Source organism: Monodelphis domestica, chromosome 4 (genome assembly GCF_027887165.1).
Source record: "Monodelphis domestica isolate mMonDom1 chromosome 4, mMonDom1.pri, whole genome shotgun sequence".
NCBI classification, from domain to species: domain Eukaryota; kingdom Metazoa; phylum Chordata; class Mammalia; order Didelphimorphia; family Didelphidae; genus Monodelphis; species Monodelphis domestica.
In genome coordinates, this window is record NC_077230.1 from 373,177,969 (window position 1) to 373,187,533 (window position 9,565).

The 9,565-nt window shown below is 39.1% G+C and overlaps 1 pseudogene; it reads left to right on the forward strand.

The window, feature by feature from the left end:
- The first annotated feature begins 2,750 nt into the window (after nt 1-2,750).
- Nucleotides 2,751-7,425, forward strand: LOC130453867 (olfactory receptor 2A12-like; annotated as a pseudogene).
- Nucleotides 7,426-9,565: the final 2,140 nt, after the last annotated feature.

Consider the following 9,565-nt stretch of genomic DNA (forward strand, 5'->3'; position numbering starts at 1 on the left):
GATTTATCCAGGGTCACACATGTAGATATCTGAACCAGGATTTTAACTTGAGTCCTCCTGACTCTCTAGTCATTAAGGCACCTAGCTAGACTATATCTCTCAGAAGACTTTAGGGTGAAGAATGTGATCATTTTAACAATGTGCAGTGTGTGCAGACCTTTCCAGGTTTTTCTGAAATCATCTTGCTTATCATTTCTTATGGCACAGTAGTATTCCATCACCAATATGTACCACAGTTTGTTCAGACATTACCTAATTGATGGATGTCCCCTCAGTTTCCAGTTCTTTGCCACCACAAAAAGAGCTGCTACAAATAATTTTGCACAAGTAGCTTTTTCCTCCTTTTTTATTATCTCTTTGGTATACAGATCCAGTAATGGTATTACAAGATCAAATGGTATGTACAGTTTTATAGTCCTTTGGACATAGTTCCAAATTGCCTTCCAGAATGGTTGGATCCATTCACAACTTCACCAACAATGTATTAGTGTCCAAATTTTGGCATATCCCAACATTTATTACTTTCTTTACTGTCATATTGACCAATCTGAGTTTGTATCTCAGAGTTATTTTAATTTGCATTTCTCTACTCAAGTGATTTAGAATATTTTTTCATATGACTATTGATGACTGATTTCTTCATCTGAAAATTGCTTGTTCATAACCTTTAACATTTGTCAATTAGGGAATACATTGTATTCTTATGAATTTGTCTTAATTCTCTATAGATTTGAGAAATTAGACCTTTATCAGCAAAAATTGTTTTAAAAAAATTTCCCCAGTTTGTTGTTTCCCTTCTAATATTGGTTACATTAGTTTTGTTTGTACAAAAGCTTTTAAATTTAATATAATCATTCATTTTGCATCTTATAACTCAGTTTCTTTTTTTAACATAAATTCTTCCCTTCTCCAATGATCTGCCAGGCAAACAATTCTATGTTCCCCTAATTTAGTTATGATATCACCCTTTACATCAAAATCTTATATGCATTTTGACCTTATCAGGATATAGAGTATGAGATATTGTTCTATTCCTAGTTTCTGCCATACTGTTTTCCAATTTTCCCAGCAGTTTATGTTAAAATGGGTTCTTATTCCAAAAGATACAGCCTTTGGGTTTATCAAACACTAGGTTGCTAAGGTCATTTACCCTGTATATTGTGTATCTGATCTACTCCATTGATCCACCATTCTATTTCTTAGCCAGTGCCAGATTATTTTGATGATTACTTATTTATAGTACAATTTGAGATCTGGTACTGCTAGGCCACCTTTCTTCACATTTTTTTCATTAATTCCCTTGATATTTGTTATCTTTTATTCTTCCACATGAATTTTGTTAATATTTTTCTAGTTCAAATTCGAGAAAATAATTTCTGGTAGTTTTATTGGAATGGCACTGAGTAATTAAATTAACTTTGGTAGAATTGTCATTTTTATTACATTTTATTATATTAGTTAGGCCTGCCCATGAGCAATTATTATTATTTCTCAGTGTAAAAAGTGTTTTGTAATTGTGTTCATATGATTCCTGTGTTTGTCTTGGCAAGTATTGTCTTGAGTTATTTTAAATGAAATATCTTTTTCTATCTCTTGCTGCTAAACTTTGTTGAACAATATAATGAACAATACAGAAATGCTGATGATTTATGTGGATTTATTTTGTATACTGCAACTTTACTAAAGTTGTTAATTATTTCAACTAGTTTTTTTGTTGATTCTCTAGGATTCTCTCAGTATACTATCATATCATCTGCAAAGAATTGTCTACTTTAATTCCTTCAATTTCTTTTTCTTTTCTTATTGCTAAAGCTAGCATTTCTAATAAAAATATTAAATAATAGTGGTGATAATGGGCATCCTCGCTTCACTCCTGATCTTATTTGAAGACATTTTGATGTCTCCTCTCCTCCTGTTGAGATTGGACATTAGACACAGACTTAGTAGTAATACTTAAAGCATTGAGAGGCCCATTGCTCTTGCCAGCATCTGGCTTACAGACTCATGTCAGCCCTACTTTCTCAAACTGTGGGCTGGCCATGCCCCAGAGTAGTTTCTGAGTCCAGCCAAGTTCCAGAGCTCACCCTAATATTGTTCTTGTAGTGAGGGATAAGTTACTTTCCCAGCCTATATGTTGACCCAAAGGTTGGGAATTAGGACACAGGGGTTTGAGGTACCAGGCTCACAATGTTCCATTTCTGGCAAGACAGAATGAGGTTAAAGTGCTTTCTCAGGCTACTCAGCTTACTCAAGCTGGGATGGATATGTTCTCTAATTTAATTAAATTGTTTGTTTGGAAATAACCTTATGGTTTGATGAACTGAAATATTGTATTGTCTTTAGAAGACATGAATAGTCTCTGTGTAATGGCTAGAGCTTAGGAGTAACAAGAGATGGCCAACAGATTCTCCTCAATAAATAGTCCAGGTTATATCACTGAGGGATGGAGTGGTGGGTGGTTGATGGTCAGACAGTCAGTAAACAACATGGCAGCTACTTGGTGATTACTTTTCTCAATCCTGTTATAGAAAGGAACAAAACAAGTTTATATAAAAGGACCATCCAGGACATCTGTTGCATGGGGTCTGATTTTGCTAATCCATTAGTAACCTGATAGTGAATATTTCAGAACCAGGAGAAAAAGAGCAATGGTGGCCTGATACAACAATAAATTTCTCCAAGTGGGACTACTTGATCTCTTTCAATTTAAATCATAGGTGGTCTCTTACTTGGGCTTTGCATAGGGCCAACTCTGGTAAAGAAGGAGTATGAAACATCTGGATTCTTAGTGTTGAGAACTTCCTCTAACATTTTAGCCTATCTCTCCTATGTTGCCCATTACTAATTTTTTTGAACCCTAGCCTCCTACTATCTTCTCAGCCTTTTCCCCTGATCATTCTTCCCAATCATTTTTCCTACCTTTCTGTCTTTCCATTACTCCTTTCCTATCCCTGATATTCCTTTCTATTTCTTTTTCCTTCCCTTCCCTGGGAACAGAGGGGTGAGGACAGAAGTAGGCTTCAGGAACTCAGAAGTAAAGATTCCAATAATTCATATTTATTTATTTCTTATTTCCATTCTTTTCTCTTCCTCCAGCTCAAGTCCCAAATGAATGTGGGAAAATAGGAAACCCTTTCCCTTTCCTTCTTCTAGGGTCTCCATTTCTATAAAAATTCTTATGATAATAGGAATTCCCAGAAAACCTATTCCTGAACAATCTCCTGGGGTAGGTGTTAGGCAAGGCATGAGGAGGCAGATTCTCCTGAGTATGGAGGAGAGGAGGCAGGTGCTTCTCACTCTCATTTCTTTAAGGAAACCTAGCCATCAAATAGTGTCATAAAAATCCTAGTTAATTGGCCAGTGGGGATGTAGCTTCTCCTCTCACCAGCAGGGCTAGGGGTTCCTCTCCTTGGGCACTGCTTCAGTGTTTCCCAGAAGTTAAACACTTTCTCTGTTCAGGCAGAAAGGGTTCCTTTCTCTGCAAGAAGTAATTGTGGCTTGAGGTCTGGTGGCAGTGAGTGAGCTTGTAAAGGAAGAAAAGGTGGAAGAATAAGCCCATCAGTCTCCTTGTGTCCAGAACTTGCCTGCTGGCCTTTTGGAATCTACTTGCCTTGCCGGTGACCTAGATCCTTTGCTTGGCCCTTACTCAAGCTCCTTCTAAAAGAAACAAATGACATTCTCTGGAGGTCTTTGTGTTTCACCTTTCTGAAGGGTGAGGCAATGGTTTTATCTGGGAGGGCTGGACTAGCCAGAGAAAAAGGAGCAAAGAGAAAGGAGGAAAGAGAAAAGAAAAGGTCAAAGGAGGTTGATTTGGGGAGCTTCAGGGAGAGAGATGGGGAACTGACTGAGAGAGTGGAGAAAGGTTGATCAGGAGAGGCAGAAAATCTGAAGACAGAGAGGAAAGCTTTCTATCTCCTCTCTCCTGCATCTTCTCCATTCCCCCATGTTTCCCACTTCTCTCCTTTCAACTTTGTATTCCCATCCCTTATATTCATCCCCTTTCTTCCCCCTTGTCATTTCATTTCCTTCATCCCCATTGCCTCCAATCTACCCTCACCAACTCCTTGTTAAAGGATTTCTTTACCTGGAGTCCACAAGTCGAAGAGATTTAGAGAATCCATGAACTTAGATGAGAGGAAATGGATCATGTTTTCACTAACCTTTCTCTTTCCTTTGCAAGGCTGTATATTTTATTTTGTCTTTGAAAGCATGGTTTTTAGAAGGGGTCCACAGGCTTTACTAGACTTCCATAGCACACACACGTGTTAAGAACTCTTGCCTGAACCCTTACTTTAGACTCTATGTACCTTACTACTCCTCATGCACTTTACATTCATATTTTCTTTATTTCTATGTACCTATGCCGGAAGATCACAGATTTAAATACTCAGAGTTCATCAAGTCCAACCACTTCTTTTTTATTTGGGGCAACTGAGACCCTGAGAGCTTAAGTGACTTGCCTGAGGTAACCCAGGTAGCAAACAATAGGGCCAGGATTTTAAACAAGGTTTTTTAATTCCATACCTAGCCCTCCTATGACTGTGCCATAGAGAAGATCTAAGATATGAGGTTCTTCATCACTCCTCTTCATTTCCTAGTTTTTCTCCTACCTCTCTGACCATATTTTCCTTGACCCTGATTGTTCTTCATCCTCTAACTTTTCTCTAAAATGTGCTGTCTTCTGTTGTCTTCTTTCCCAGTGTCCAAGGATAAGCAAATGTGACTAGGGACAAGAAGAGGAAGAGTTTATGAATATGTGACTCAGAATAAGGTAGTTGATGAACACAACAACACAACAAGGGGGTATTTAGCACACTTTTTCATGTGATTATTGATAGTTTTGATTTCTTCATCTGAAAACAGCCTATTCATATCCCCTGACAAATTTGGGGAATGGCTTGATTTCTTGTATATTTGACTTAGTTCCTTATAAATTTGAGAAATTAGACCTTTGTCAAAGATTGTTGTTATTAAATTTTCCCCCCAGTTTGTTATTCCCTTCTAATTTTGGTTGCATTGGTTTTCTTTGTACAACCCCTTTTTAATTTAATATAATCAAAAGTATTCATTTTACATCTTGTAATGTTCTCTATCTCTTGCTTGGTCTTAATTCTTTCCTTTCCCATAGATCTGATAGGTATGCTATTCTATATTCACCTAATTTACTTATGATTTCCCTCTTTATATTAAGTCATTTACCCATTTTTAATTTATCTTGGTGTAGAGTGTGAGATGTTGATCTAAACGTTGATCTAATTTTTCCCATACTGTTTTTCCATTTTCCCAGCAGTTTTTGTCAAATAGTGGTTTCTTGGAAGACAAAGTATTTCTAAAGTACTTCCTTTGTGCTAAGCACTGTGCATTAAGCACTAAGCACTGGAGATACAGATAGTAAAGTAAATCAATTCTTGTTCTCAGAGAATTCACATTTCAGTGAGAGAATGTGAGAGAACACATAGCATCTTTAGGGTGCAGGAACAAGACAGATGGCAATGCATTTTCTTTAATGTTATTTCCATCAATAAAATTATGCCCATTTATGATGTTGAAAAATATGACAATACTAAAGGTCTTGGTAACAAGAACTTTCTCTTCTGGGTCTTCAGTAGCTATACCTGCTGAAAAGTGGGGGTTGCAGCACCTTCAAAGGAATTTGTCAACTCATTGTTTTCTGGGGACTCCCCTGGAGGATAACCACAGGGGCATGGGTGGAAACAGAGCTGTTGGTCTGTAACTGTGCAGTGGGAAGGGATGAAGCTATTCCCATGACTTTTAGGAGAAGGACACTGTAATCTTTCCATTGGTTGATAAAGACAGATGATATTTCAAGAGGTGATTGTGGCATAGACCTCTGGCACATGCTTCCTCCTGTCTCTCCCCTAGTTTTTTGGTGAGTTAAAGGCTCAGGAGTGAGAATGGAGGAATTTTATGCATCTGTGTCAGGGTATGGGGAGGTAATGGGCCTCTGAATGAGGATAGAAGAATTGATGGATCCATGACTGGGCATATAGTTGTGGACAGATCTGTGGATGGGGGATGGGGGATATAATGAAGGGGCGTGTGATGGGGAAGTAAAAACTGAAGCATTGGTTAATGAGGAAAGGAGTGGAGAATTTGATGGATCTAAGAGTGGGTATGAGGGATGGAAATAGTGGGCCATCATGGAAACATCAAAGGAACAAACACAAAACCTTACCCCTTGTCCCTTTTCTTTTCCTGACTTGATGTATGATCTTGAGCAAGTCGTCTTCCTTCTTTGGCCTCATTGTGAAATTCTTTGAAGATCTCTGAGGCTTTAGGTATGGTAGGTATTATGTTGGACAGTAACCAAAACTCTTAGGGAAGGACTTTTCAATGTGGGATCTTAACTAAAGAACTCAGAGGCTTTGGGTCCATCCTGCCCTTGACCAATGCTGACATTTCTGGATTCCATCATCTTCTCTCTTGTCCCTTTCAGGACCATAATATCTCAATGTTCACAGCATCAAACCACAGTTTTGTTACTGAGTTTATCTTGTTTGGCTTCTCCAGTGACTCCACTTCAAATAGGATCCTTTTCATCATATTTCTTCTTCTCTACCTCTGGTGAGTCCTAGGCAATGGACTCATCCTCCTGATCAGTCTGGATTCCCATATCCACACACCTATGTATTTTTTCCTCAGTGTCCTTTCCCTACTGGACATGGGCTATGTCACCAACACAGTGTCCCTAATGTTGGTGCACCTGCTTTCCAGTTCTAATCTCATCTTCTTTGGAGGTTACTGGCTACAGATGTATGTATTTGGTGCCCAGGGTCTCAGTGAGGGCATCATCTTTGCAGTCATGGCCTGTGATCACTATGTAACCATCTGCTTCCCATTGCATTACACATTTATCCTCAACTGGAATTTGTGTATGCAATTAGTAACAGGGACTTGCACCTGTGATTTCTTCTCCCTACTCCATACCTACTTCACCATGAGTCTCCTCTTCTGTAGCCCTAATATGGTCAATACCTACCTCTCTGAGGGTGCCTCAGTCTGAAGCCTGGCCTGTATGGACACAAACTTTATTGAAGTAGTAGACTTCATCTTGAGCATCTCCATGGTATTAGACCCTCTTTCACTAATCCTGGCCTCCTATGTCCACATCACCATGTCTATCCTCAAGATCAAATTTCCACTTGTGCTTCTCACCTCACTCTGTTCTATGGACCTGCCATATACATCTATATGAGGCCCAAATCCAACTTTTCCCAGAGAGAGACAAGCAGGTCTCACTTTTCTACAATGTGTTCACTGCCCTGCTTAACCCAGTGGTCTACAGCCTTAGGAATAAGGACATACAGGCAGCATTCATCAAGATGGTAATGTGGACCAGAATAGCCTGGTAGGTAGAAAGCCTGGGAATGAATCATTCTTTCCTTTTCTTTTTGAAACTCAGTTTCCCTTTCTCACCCAGGCTAGGACAGCCATCACTTATAGTCCCAATCCTATGTTGTTCAGTACCCTTTAAACCCCCTCCAAATTTAATCTGAGACAGTCTGCCCATCCTTAGGCAGCTTGGTTTCCTAAGCCTTTTCCCCTCTCAATCCCTACTCCTAAAAGGCTCACCATATTGTGGCTGGACCTAATGAGTCCACTCAATTGACTTTAGCCCTATCACACCTTAGAACTACAGAACTCGGTTGATCCTCCAGCTTCAGCCTCCCCCTAGTATCAAGGATTGTGGGTATGAGTCATGACAAAAGTCCTGTAACTTACAATAGTCCTAAAGCACCACTTACCTTGAGGAATTAAGCAAAACAAACCTGATTTTATCTTGGCCCTCATCATCCTCATTACCAGAAGCAGCATGGATGGATTCTGAAACTTCTCAGACAGAGTTCAACCTCCCACAGCATTTCATCTATAAACTGGGGAGTATAACATTTGCCCTTAGCTCCTCATAAGGTTATCAGTAAGGAAAGTACTTTGCAATCCTTTAAATACCAAGCATGATGTTGTACAGTCCCTAGAAGAAATCACACATAAGCATTTATGGAATCCTTCTACATGCCTCGCCCTCTGCTGGAGCTTGTGGGAGATATTAGGGAAGGCCAACAAGGGGACAAAAAAAATGGAAACAGTACAAGAGTGACCCTTTAAAATCTAGGAACTGATGGGAAAATATTGTTTCTCACAGCTCAAAGAAGGGACTGAAAAAACACAACACATAGAAGCCCTGGGACATTGGGGCCACAGGCATAGAAACCAGCAGGGGATGGCAAGGGAAGGATGATACTATCTTGAAGTGAGTATATTATATGTATGACCTATTAGAGCCTCACCTGGCTCACTGATGCACAAATGGACTGACCTACCTGGACAGATTCTGCTGTCGCACTCAGAGAGCATGAATTTATCACTTCTATACTTCCTTTATCCTTCTTTCACTGTATTCCGAACAAATCAAATCTGGTACCCTTAAACTTTTTTATCAGATGTATGTACTTTTATAATGGGTTTCACCTCTCCATAAACAAAAGCTAATTTTTATTGTATTTACAGAGAATGTTTACTGTAAATGAGTAGACCACCGGGTTTGTGAGGAGGGGGGAAAAGAAGGAACTTCTGGACAAAGGAATCTAACCTTAACCATGACCCGGTATTGAAGCTTCCTCTGGTTTTTCTGTCTTTTTTTTCCTTTCTCTTTCAATACCTTTCTCAATCTCTCATTCAGTTTCTTGTTTTCCTCTCTCTGTCTCTGTCTGTTCTTTTCTCTCTGTCTCTATGTCTCTGTGTCTATCTGTCTGTCTGTCTGTCTGTCAATTAAGGGGACTAGACCAGATCATTTTTAAATTCCTTCTAGCTCTAAAGCCAAAGATTCTATGATGTACATACTCACACTGGATAGAATGCACTGGATGGCTTTTGATCTGCAGCACAGGAAGGATCACTCACACCAGCGAGGTCAAAGATACTAAAATATCATATCTAGAAATGGAATGGGTTCTTCTAAAAGATTGTAAGTTCCTCATATTAGGAGGTCTTAAAATCTAGGCTACATGACTACTTAATGGCTAGATGACTACTTGTCAGAGATGTGGAGGGGGATTCTTATTCATCTACAGGTTAAATTTGATGGCTTTTGAAGTCCTTTCTAACTGAAATGCTGTAATTATGTGATTGTCTGGGTATATCTTCTGAGGAATCTTATATTGAGGGCTAAACTAGACTGTGAACCAACTAACAGAAAATGCTAAAGAATTTATCTATTATTAATCAGTCACAAGTCCAGTGACAGTTGTATCCTGGTCTATATCCTTGAACCCTTCTCCATTCTCTAAGTATTCCAGTGTCAAAGGTCCTAAGACCCTGTTAGTCACAAAGTTCCTCCTAATAAAGTAAATTAAGCCAAATCTCTTGTCTTCTCATTCTCACTTTTCTAGTTTGAACTAAAAATTTGGACACCAAAGCAAAGCCAAGATGATGGAGAAGATACACAGACCCCTTTGATCTCTACCAAATGACCCTCCAAAGAACTATTATATAACACCTCAGAATGAATTCTGGAGCAGCATAGCCCATAAAAAGACAGGTGAAG